This window comes from Grammomys surdaster, unplaced genomic scaffold, assembly GCF_004785775.1.
Source record: "Grammomys surdaster isolate TR1022 unplaced genomic scaffold, NIH_TR_1.0 239, whole genome shotgun sequence".
Taxonomy (NCBI): domain Eukaryota; kingdom Metazoa; phylum Chordata; class Mammalia; order Rodentia; family Muridae; genus Grammomys; species Grammomys surdaster.
The window spans coordinates 10,903,075-10,914,601 of record NW_021604684.1 but is presented as its reverse complement, the minus strand read 5'-3'; the positions used below and the strand labels follow the sequence as shown (position 1 = coordinate 10,914,601).

Genomic DNA, 11,527 nt, shown 5'->3' with positions numbered 1-11,527 from the left:
TAGTAGTGGGCATTTTACAGTATCCCTGGTCTCTGCACAAGAGGAGTCACTGCCATATCACCTCCCACTTGTGAGAATATAAATGTCTCCAGGAATTGTTAAGTGTCCCAGGGAGCAGAATAACTCAGAAGCATTGTGGAAAGTACTTTTGGGTCTTCATGTTGACTATCTTCTTACTACTGGATATGTCCTGTATCTCAGAGTCCTGGTGTCCTCTCTTAAATATACTTTCTGTTACTTTGTATTGATATGATTCCAGAAACCACCCTATACCTTTAGTCAATGTCCGAGTATTCTCATGTCTGTGCTTTGACTTAGCTGTAAGTCAATGGATGCTTCATTCTTCCTCCCACAGTACTTTGCTTTTATCTTTCTTTCCTTTTAACTTCTCTCCCTGCCCCCCCCCTTTTGAGAAATGGACTTACTACTGTAGTGCTGTGGAAATCCTGGGGTGTTTGGCCACGCCCCCAGAGCCCAGAGACCTGACATGCGGTCTCCATGTAACATGCAGTAGGCCCAGGTAGAGGGTGGGGGAACAGGTCTCTGCTTCAAGATTTACATATTACCGAAAGGCTCTGGTCCCGCCCCTCCCCCTTCTAACATAAGGAAACCCCTTCTGGCATTTTTTTGGGAGAGCACGCCATCATTCAGACTCATTGCCATGTCAATAAATCTCTATGTGTCTCTTGTAATTCTGGACTCGTTGTGTAAGTGGAAATCTGGGGGGGGGGCCGGGGAAGCCTTCTCTGCCTGTCCCTGCACTCTCTGTGCTGTAGAGGCCCGCAGAACTCCCTCTCTACAACAGCTGTCCACGGAGCGCCTTCTCAGGGCCCCTGGGAGACTCAGCTGCCCCTTGGGAGACTCAGCCATGACCTCGGTACACAAGCCTGACCCGCCCTGTGTCCCAACGAGTGCGCAGTGTCCCTGCACCCCTGTTCCCGGGACTCTGTCGTCCCCAAGGCGTGTGGCTTCTTTCCCCACACCTGTGATTCGGGGGCAGTCTGCGCTGCTGAGTCTCTCCAGGAAGTGCCATAGCGCAGCAAGGGTGACCAGCTCCCCGCACCCCTGCCTGCGACCCCCGCGAGTTTTGAACCACATACTACTAGTATTGGATAACTGTGCATTTGCTATGTAGCTCAGAGTGGCCTCAAATTCACGATCCTCCTGTCTCTGCCAAGGTGCAGGGATTAGAGATGTGAGTTCCCACAACCAACTTGATTTTCTTCTTCTGGTCTGTGTGCATTTTGTGCATATCTGAGCACTAGGAATGTATTATTATTTTAGCTTTTCAATTTGCTCTTTATTTAGTGTATATTAATTTTATGAAATAATAAGTACAATCATGATACTTTCACACATAACTATAATATACTTTGATCATATTAATTCCTACAAAATCCTTTCTTATCTATCTTACTCCCTCTGTTCCTCTCAAAGTCTGCTTTTTCTTGTCTTTCTCCATGAATTCTACATGAGAGAAAATGTGGTACTTCTTTTTTTCTGAGTCTGCTTATTTTACTTAAAATGATGATCTTCAGTTCCAGTTATTTGATCAGTAATTGACATGCCATGATTTTTGTGGATGAGTAATAAATACTCTTGTGATGAATACTATGTATTTTTTATTATTAGATTTATTGTTGAATACCCAGGGTTAGTGCAAGCTACAGAACACAAAATTGGTTATAGTGGTGTACACTTTTTATCCCAGCACTTGGGAGGCAGGGGAAAATCAATAACTGCAAAGTTTGTTTCTCCTTGACTCACTGTGCTAGTCCATGTGTTAACAATGGGAAATCCCACAGGATACGGGTGTGGTGTTTTGAATGAGGTTTAGCCCCCATAGGCTCATATAAATAAATAGTTGGTACCTAATTAGTAGAACTGTTTGAGAAGTATTAGGTGGTGTGTCCTCATTAGAGGAGATACGTTACTTAGGATGGGCTTTGTAGGATGTGATGTGAGTTCTTACTGTTCCTGTCACACGCATTTGCTCTGCCATCACGGACTCAACACTCTGAAACCATAAGCCTAATTATTATTTTTTTCAATAAATTTCCCTGGTCAAGGTATTTTGTCACAGCATCAGAAAAGTAACCAAGACAGTGAGTTTAGGAAGAAAAGAAGGTAAAGATGCCAAATCCAAGCTCATTTAAAAATGATTTTCTTTAGAGCATGATGGCATGTTCTAAACCCCAGCAGTGAGGTAGGAGGATCTTGGGTTTGGGGCAAGCCTGGGATACACAGTGAATACAAGGCAATCTGAGTTACATTTCAAGACACTCTTTCAGTAAAAGACTAAAAAATATTTTTAATGACTATCTCTTTATCCTTTTCAAGTGTTACACTCACAATGAGTGTGAGTTCTATCATATTTTATATGTAGGCACATAGTACCTACATATACTTACTCATGCAAGTTTTTATGTATGACACTCAAGGGGCTAGCAAATCTTTTAGGGTGATTTTCTAGCTGTGATTGTAATGAAGGTTGATCTGCTCTTTTTCTTATTGAGTCTTTTTATCATTATTATTTCATATTTAAAGTGAGAATTGGCTCAGGTTTATCTTTAAAGATATTACTCTCTGATCATAGAAAAATTTGGACTATTCAGTCCTGATGTCTTATTTTTAGTAGGAAAATTAAATTTTTTTATGATTCCTGACTGTCATTTTTATATTTGGTTGCTTACTAATTTGGATACTTCATGTTTTAAAGAAATTCATGTTTCATATACACTGACAATAAATAATTCTGACTTTGATATTTCTTTTGTGTGTGTGTGTGTGTGTGTGTATGTGTGTGTGTGTAATGAATGTGAGTGCATGGGTGTACACCTCTCTGTGTGACATGCAGGGACGTTATTCCCTTGAGATAGTATCTGTCATTGAACCCAAAGCTAGGTTGGAGTGCAGCAAGTCTCAGTGTGTACCTGCTTGGCCCCAAAAGCACTTGGGTTACAAGAGTTTAACTAGTAAAGGCTCTTTAGAGGAATAAAATCAATAGGACGAATATTTACATATTATTTATATATGTGTGTGTGAATTTACTACATCAGCACATGTTAAAATAGCAATAACAGCTGAATCATAACTGAAATTCTATATTTGATTAGTCCACAATGCTGGGTGCCTCAGCAGATCCAATCTGGTGCCAAGATCCTGAACGGTTTTGGGAGAGCCACTGATGCACAATGGAAGCTTGGGAACACTTGTTCTGATATCAGTGAAGGAGCCAGCAGCAGCGACAGAGTAAATCAACCCACAGAAAGAGGGAAGAGAAAAACAGTAAAAGGCAAGTGATCGTCCTCCTGCCTTCCCCTTTGTATCTGGACCTCTATAAAAAGCTGCCACCCACAATCAGGATGGTCTTCTGCTGTCAATCAAGGCAATCAGCACATGTCTTCAGGTGAGGCTCCCTACTCACTTAGTTCTAATGTGTGGCAAGTTGGGAGTAAAAATCAATGATAATATGGCCACACCTGGGTTTTTCTGGGACACTAGAATCTGAACTATGGTTCTTATGCTTGAACAACAAATACTCTTACCAAGTAAGACATCTCTTTAGCCATTAGCTTTTGATATTTCAACTGTTACATTTAAATTTTATTAGATATTGCTTTCCCATTAAGTCTAGTATATTTCTTGCCTACTCTTACCCCCACTATCTTGTCTTGTTATAATTAGTATCTTACTTGGGCCTGGAGATATGGGTGAGTGGTCAAGAGTGATTACTGCTTTTGCATAATACCCAAGTTTGGGTCCCAGCATGTAAAATATGGCTCACAACTAACTGTAACTTCAGGCTCAGGGGATGTCCTCTTCTGGACTCTAGGGGCATCTGCACACATATACACAGGTAAATCAAATAAAAGAGATGTTTTAAAAAGATAATATTTTATTAATATTTTTAGAAGCTTTAATTCTCATAATTGTTATATTTTAAAACTTTTTATATTTTTCTTTATTATTTTCATTATTCACTATGTATATATTTGTTGTCTAATAGTTGTCTGCGGGTCATGAATTGGGCATGGCTTCACTGATTGCTTCCTATATGCTTTCATAGGGCTGTGGTCATGTGTTAGACAGGGTTAGGGATTCAACTGAAGGAGCTCATGAACTTGTTCTAAGCTTGTTCATATAATGATCTGGTCTGAGCCTGGAGAACATGGGCCACAAATCTAGTTCCCTCATTTCCTTACCATGTTGTCTTTGTATAAATGCCCATTTATATTTTCAATGTTATCAAATAATCCTATAGCAAGATGAAATCATAATTTTTAAACTGAATTAAATAAGCTGCACTTAGTCACCTTTGCTCTAGTCACTAATGAAAAACCAGTTGTAAATTCCCATCCTCAGAGGGAAAGAGGGTCACAAAATTGAATAAGTATGGGATTCCAGTGGTGCACACCTTTAATTCCAGCACTCAGGAGGCAGGTGGATCTCTATGAGTTCAAGGCTGGCCTGGTCTACAGCATAAATTTCAAGACTACTGGAGAAATCCCATCTCAAAAATAATCAAAACAAACCAACTAACCAACCAAACAAACAAACAAACAAACAAACAAATAAGTGTGGGGAGTCAAGCATTGTTGATTATCTTAGAAAGTAGCTTAACACATTGATACAGTAACAAGTAACCACTCCAGCTATCATCTCCACATGTTTTAGTAAAGGCTATCTCTTCTCTGAGGATAACAATTGAAAGTCATGATTTTGTTTTTGTAATGACAATGTCTTAGTTACTTTTTAAATTGCTGTGATAAAGCACCATGGCCATAGCAACTTACAGAAGAATGAGATAATTTGGGTTTACAGTTTCAGAGGGTGAGTCCATGACCATCACAGTAGGAAACAGGCAGACAGGCAAGCAGGCAGGCAGGCAGGCAGGTGGGCAAGCAGGTATGGATCTAGAATAATAGCTGAAGGTCTATGACTACTCAGGCTTATAAATTGCCACTAAATGTTGAGACAAAAACCCACAAAGGCCTGTGGTCATTTCATAGTCCAAAATGCATGTAGTTCAACTTCAAATGTTCCGATACTCTTTAATAGTCTCAACATTATTTATAAGCTTAAAGTCCAAAATCTTTTCTGAGACTCTAGGCAATCGCTTAATTGTAACCACCTATAAAATAAAAAAGCAAATTAAAATTTTCTAATATATATTGGCACAGAATATATACTATCATTTCAAAGAGAGTGACAGGAGCATAGTGAGGTAATATTGGATGAAAGCAAGAATGGACACCATTAGAGCAAACTCCAAATTCTGTAGTTCCCTAAATGGTGTTAAAGATGGCTTAGATGGCTCTGCCCCTACAGCTTTGCTGACTGGAACATACTTCTCTCTCTTTAGCTAGTTCCACTGCTTGTCTGCAGCTTTCCTTGACAGACATCCCATGGCATCTCCAACATTCTTCTTTTTTTTTTTCTGGTGATTACATTTTTAAAATTTTTTTTTCTCAAATCGTAATTAATTCACACAGGGGTTATAAACACATAAAGTCAGGATGTGGGGAAGGGAATGACACTGGAGTGTGGGTGTTCAGGGGGGGATACAGATATCTTCAGAACCGGGTATCAGCTAGGTGAACAGGGGACAATTCACTGACTCTGCCTATGACTTGCTTGTCCTTATCTAAGTTGGTATTGTCTGCCAAGGCTACCTATTTACAAGGTCTATGACTACTCAGGCTTATAAATTGCCACTAAAGCTGCCTGTTGACATTAGCTTATAGCTATCTGTTTCAATGTTTTTCCACTGAGACCCAAGACTTGGTGTTAGTATACATGTATGACAGGCCTATTCCTGATTTTAGGCCTATGGCTGATTTTAGGCCTACAGTGTGTAAGCAGGGCTGCCCCTGATATCTCCCTTCTCTAAGTATAGAAGGGCTGTGGCAATTCTAAACTTGCAAAGGCTGGGATAGAGGCCTGACCTCCAGTATTTGAAGGGGACCTTGTAATGGCTCCAGTCCCCCTGTCGTTGTCCAGTGAGGCATGAGGGCCATACCCGTCCCGATGTCTTTTTCCTGGAGAGTGGATACTTTTGACATCAACCCCTATGCAGTCAGGCTTGTCCCTCAGGGAACCCAGATAGATATTTTTATCTTTTATTTATATTCCCTTGCAGTGCTTATCCTCGCAGCCTAAGCAAGAATTCAGATCGCCAGTCAGAGGGGGTTCTGGGTGGCCCCTCTCTGCTTGGTCTAGGGGCAGAAGTCCCCCCGTTTTGGTTGGGTGGAGATGGGTTTTGGAAACACCCTGTATGAAGTAACAACCTCTTCTTGAGTCTCGTGGTCCTCCATAGCTAACTTATGATAATGTATCTGAGTAGGTTTTGCTACCAAATTATTTATCTGTTGTATCACAGAGTTAGTCCACCTATTTGAGGCCCAGGGACCAGCAGAAAAAAGCAAAAAGAACCCAAATAATGGTCCCAAGATGGAAGGAAATAGGGTTGAAAACCTTGGAGAGGCTGCAAACCACTTCTTGTACCAGTATTCATCTGTCTCTTTCCCTCTCTGATTTTTCTTAGGGCCTTCACTACCTATTTCATGCTCTCTTTAACCATCCTTGTCTATGTAAAGGCAAACTTCTTCTTTAAGGGCTGTACACAGTCAAGAGCTGTACACAGCCTTTTCTATTGTACTAGAGTTAATTAAGTCCAATAAGGATTTTTGCGATTTTAGGAGGTCTCTTCAGATGGCGAAATGAGGGATTTCTTCAGATTAGTGATGTCAATCTCTAGCTGTTTGATGTTCTTGTCAGTGGCCCTTGAAAGTTCTGAGTAGTATAAGTTCGGAGGCCAGCATCTAGATTAGAACTTCTAACAGCAGACATCACGGGTGATTCATTTTTACCTGGAAAGGAAAAAGAAGGGGATTCTCAGGGAGATTTCTCTTCCCTGGATGTGAATTGTTATTCATCGTATTTATGGTTGGGCCTGGCTTTGTGGGGGTATCTATTTTTTCCATTAATCTTTTTGGTAGCCGGTTAGCTGTGCCTTCTGTGGTATCGGGCAGGCATATCTGTCCTCAGCTCCATAAGGGAACTGGGTCTAGGCCATTCCCTTTAAGGGTAAGAGGGTCCTTCCCCATATCTGTGACAATGTTTTCTTGGTCTTGGTGGTGCCAGAGGCAGTCAGCAACAGATTTGTCATGAGCTTTCAGCTTTAGAGAGTTAAAAGTGAACAAGGCATGATGGAGAGTATTTCAGGGGGACTCCTTTTTTGTCTTTAAAGCCAATTTTTCAGAGTTCTTGTAAAATCAGGGCAGAAGCGCCAACAGTCACTCATCCAAGTGTCATGAAGATCCTATTTAAAAATATATAAATCTATATTAATAATCTTTTGTCAAAGGACTGTTATAGCACCACTGACAACTAATCAGACTATATAATATATCGATTAGTATTAGCTTCTTCTACTTTTTGTGAGATTACCTCTCTTTTGTCAATTAATTGTTGAGGAAAATTAGGGTTACCTCTCTCTTGAGAATATTGAACAGAGACGTAAATTCTTTTGTGGAGAGCTTAAAATTGGATCTTAGCCAATTAACAATTCCTAGAAACATTTGAAATTAATTTAAAATAAGTAAACTCTCTCCTCTCTCTCTCTCTCTCTCTCTCTCTCTCTCTCTCTCTCTCTCTCTCTTTAGACCTTTTATCTGTGTGGTCTTTTGTTTTATTGGATATTATATGTATTTACCTTTCAATGTTATCTCTTCTCCCATTCCCCCCCAAAACCCCTTATCCCATACCCCCTCCTTCTGATTTTTGTGATGGTGTGCTCCAAACATCCTCCCAGTCCCATCTCCCTGCTCTCAAATTCCCATACAGTAGGGGATCCAAACTTTTGGGGACCATGGCCCTACGCTTTCACTGAAGTCTAACAAGGTCATCCTCAATTCCCTATACAGGTGCATGAGTCCCTCCCTTTGTGCTCTCTGGCTGGTGGTTTAGACTTTGGGCGCTCTGGTTGAAACTTTTGATACTCCTTTTAGAAAGGACCAAAGCATCCACACTTTGGTCTTCATTCTTCTATGTGAGTTTTATGTGGTCTATATGTAGTTTCTTAGAAATTGTGAGCTTTTGGGCTAATATCCACTTATCAGTGAGTGCATACCATGTATGTTCTTTTGAGATTGGGTCACCTCACTCAATATGATATTTTCCAGCTCCATCCATTTGCCTAGGAATTTCGTGAACTCATTGTTTTTAATAGCTGAGTAGCACTCCATTGTATAAATGTACCACATTTTCTGCATCCATTCTTCTGTTGAAGGGCATCTGGGTTCTTTCCAACTTCTGGCTATTATAAATAAGGCTGCTTTAAACATGGTGGAGCATGTGTCCCTGTTGTATGTTGAAACATCTTTTGGGTATATGCCCAGGAGTGGTATAGCTGGGTCCTCAGGTAACACTATGTTCAATTTTCTGAGATACTGCCAGACTGCTTTCCATAGTGGTTGTACCAGTTTACAGTCCCACCAACAGTGGAGGATTGTTCCTTCTTCTCCACATCCTCACCAACATGTGCTGTCACCTGTGTTTTTGATCTTAGCCATTCTGACATTTGTGAAGTGGAATCTCAGTGTTGTTTTCATTTGCATTTCCCTGATGACTAGGGATGCTGAACACTTCTTTAGGTGCTTCTCAACCATTCAAGCTTCCTCAGTTGAGAATTCTTTGTTCAGCTCTGTGCTCCATTTTTTAATAGGGTTCTTTGATTGTCTAGAGTCTAATTTCTTCAGTTCTTTGTATTCGTTGGCTATTAGCCCTTTATCAGATGTAGGGTTGGTGAAGATCTTTTCCCAATCTGTTGGTTGCCGCTCTGTCCTATTGACTGTGTCCTTTGCTTTACAGAAGCTTTGCAGTTTTATGAGGTCCCATTTGTCAATTCTTGGTCTTAGAGCACAGGCCATTGGTGTTCTGTTGAGGAACTTTCTTCCTGTGCCTATGTGTTCCAGGCTTTTCCCCAGTTTCTCTTCTATTAGTTTCAGTGTGGCTGGTTTTAGGTGGAGGTCCTTAATCCACTTGAGCTTTTTACAAGGAGATAAGTATGGATCAATTTGCATTTTTCTACATGCTGACCACCAGTTGGACTAGCACCGTTTTTTGAAAATGCTATCTTTTTTCCACTCGATGGTTTTAGCCCCTTTGTCAAAGATTAAGTGACCATAGGTATGGGGGTTCATTTCTGGGTCTTCTATTCTATTCCACTGATCCTCCTGCCTGTCTCTGTTCCAATAACATGCAGTTTTTATCACTATTGCTTTGTCGTACAGCTTGAAGTCTGGGATGGTGATTCCTCCAGAAGTTCTTTTATTGCTGAGAGTAGTTTTTGCAATCCTGTGTTTTTTGTTATTACAAATGAATTTTAAGATTGCTCTTTCTATCTCTGAGAAGAATTGAGTGGGAATTTTGATGGGGATTGCATTAAATCTGTAGATGGCTTTTGGCAAAATAGCTATTTTTACTATATTAATCCTTCCAATCCATGAGGATGGGAGATCTTTCCATCTTCTGAGATCTGCTTCGATTTCTTTCTTCAGGGGCATGAAGTTCTTGTCATACAGGTCTTTTACTTGCTTGGTTAGGTTCACACCAAGGTATTTTACATTATCTGTGACTATTGTGAAGGGTGTCATTTCCATAATTTCTTTCCCAGCCAGTTTATCTTTTGAGTAGAGGAAGGCTACTGATTTGCTTGAGTTGATTTTATAACCAGCCACTTTGCTAAAGTTGTTTATCAGGTTTAGGAGTTCTCTGGTGGAAGATTTGGGATCACTTACGTATACTATCATATCATCTGCAAATAGTGAGATTTTGACTTCTTCCTTTCCAATTTGTATCCCTTTGACCTCCTTGTGTTGCCTAATTGCTCTGGCTAGGACTTCCAATACTATATTAAATAAGTAGGGGGAGAGGGGACAGCCTTGCGTAGTCCCTGATCTTAGTGGGATTGCTTCAAGTTTCTCTCCATTTACTTTGATGCTGGCTACTGGTTTGCTGTATATTGTTTTTACTATGTTTAGGTATGGACCTTGAATTCCTGACCTTTCCAAGACTTTTATCATGAAGGGATGTTGAATTTTGTCAAATCCTTTCTCAGCATCTAGTGATATGATCATGTGGTTTTTTTCTTTGAGTTTGTTTATATAATGGATTACATTGATGGATTTCCGAATATTGAACCAACCCTGCATTCCTGGGATAAAGCCTACTTGATCGTGATGGATAATTGTCCTGATGTGTTCTTGGATTCGGTTCGCTAGAATTTTATTGAGTAATTTTGCATCAATGTTCATAAGGGAGATTGGTCTGAAGTTCTCTTTCTTTGTTGGGTCTTTGTGTGGTTTAGATATGAGTGTAATTGTGGCTTCATAGAATGAATTGGGTAGTGTACCTTCTGTTTCTATTTTGTGGAATAGTTTGAGGAGAATTGGAATTAAGTCTTCCTTGAAGGTCTGATAGAATTCTGCACTAAAACCGTCTGGTCCCGGGCTTTTCTTTGTAGGGAGACTTTTAATGACTGCTTCTATTTCTTTTGGGGTTATGGGACTGTTTAGATGGTTTATCTGGTACTGATTTAACATTGGTAACTGGTGTTTGTCTAGAAAATTGTCCATTTCATCCAAATTTTCCAATTTTGTTGAGTATAGGCTTTTGTAGTAGGATCTGATGATTTTTTTTTAATTTCCTCAGTTTCTGTGGTTATGTCACCCTTTTCAGTTCTGATTTTATTAATTTGGATACTGTCTCTCTGCCCTCTGATTAGTCTAGCTAAGGGTTTACCTATCTTGTTGATTTTCTCAAAGAACCAGCTCCTGGTTTTATTGATTCTTTGGATAGTTCTTTTTGTTTCTATTTGGTTGATTTCAGCCCCGAGTTTGATTACTTTCTGCCTTCTACTCCTGTTGGGTGTATTAGCTTCTTTTTGTTCTAGGTCTTCCAGGTGCACTGTCAAGCTGCTCGTGTATGCTCCCTCCAGTTTCTTTTTGTAGGCACTGAGGGCTATGAATTTTCCTCTTAGCACTGCTTTCATTGTATCCCATAGATTTTGGTATGATGTGTCATCATTTTCATTAAATTCTAAAAAGTTTTTAATTTCTTTCTTTATTTCTTCCCTTACCTGATTATCAAGGAGTAGGGTGTTGTTCAGTTTCCATGTGAATGTGGGCTTTCCATTGTCTTTGTCATTTTTGAAGACCAGCCTTAGACCATGGTGATCTGATAAGATGCAGGGGATTATTTCAATTTTTTTATATCTGTTGAAGCCTGTCTTGTGCCCAATTATATGGTCTATTTTGGAGAATGTACCATGAGGTGCTGAGAAAAAGGTATATTCTTTTGCTTTAGGGTGAATTGTTCTATAGATATCTGTTAAGTCCATTTGGTTCATAACTTCTGTTAGTTTCACTGTATCTCTATTTAGTTTCTGTTTCTATGATCTATCCATTGCTGAGAGTGGGGTGTTGAAGTCTCCCACTATTATTGTGTGAGATGCAATGTGTGT

General features: G+C 39.9%; 1 long non-coding RNA gene across 1 annotated transcript in view; it reads left to right on the top strand.

Moving 5' to 3' along the window:
• Positions 1 to 3,329: 3,329 nt before the first annotated feature.
• Positions 3,330 to 11,527, top strand: part of LOC114626778 — a 30,272-nt gene continuing 22,074 nt past the window's right edge. The window contains exon 1 of the long non-coding RNA XR_003712288.1: positions 3,330 to 3,409. This is a non-coding gene — a long non-coding RNA (uncharacterized LOC114626778). The remainder of the gene's footprint in view (positions 3,410 to 11,527) is intronic.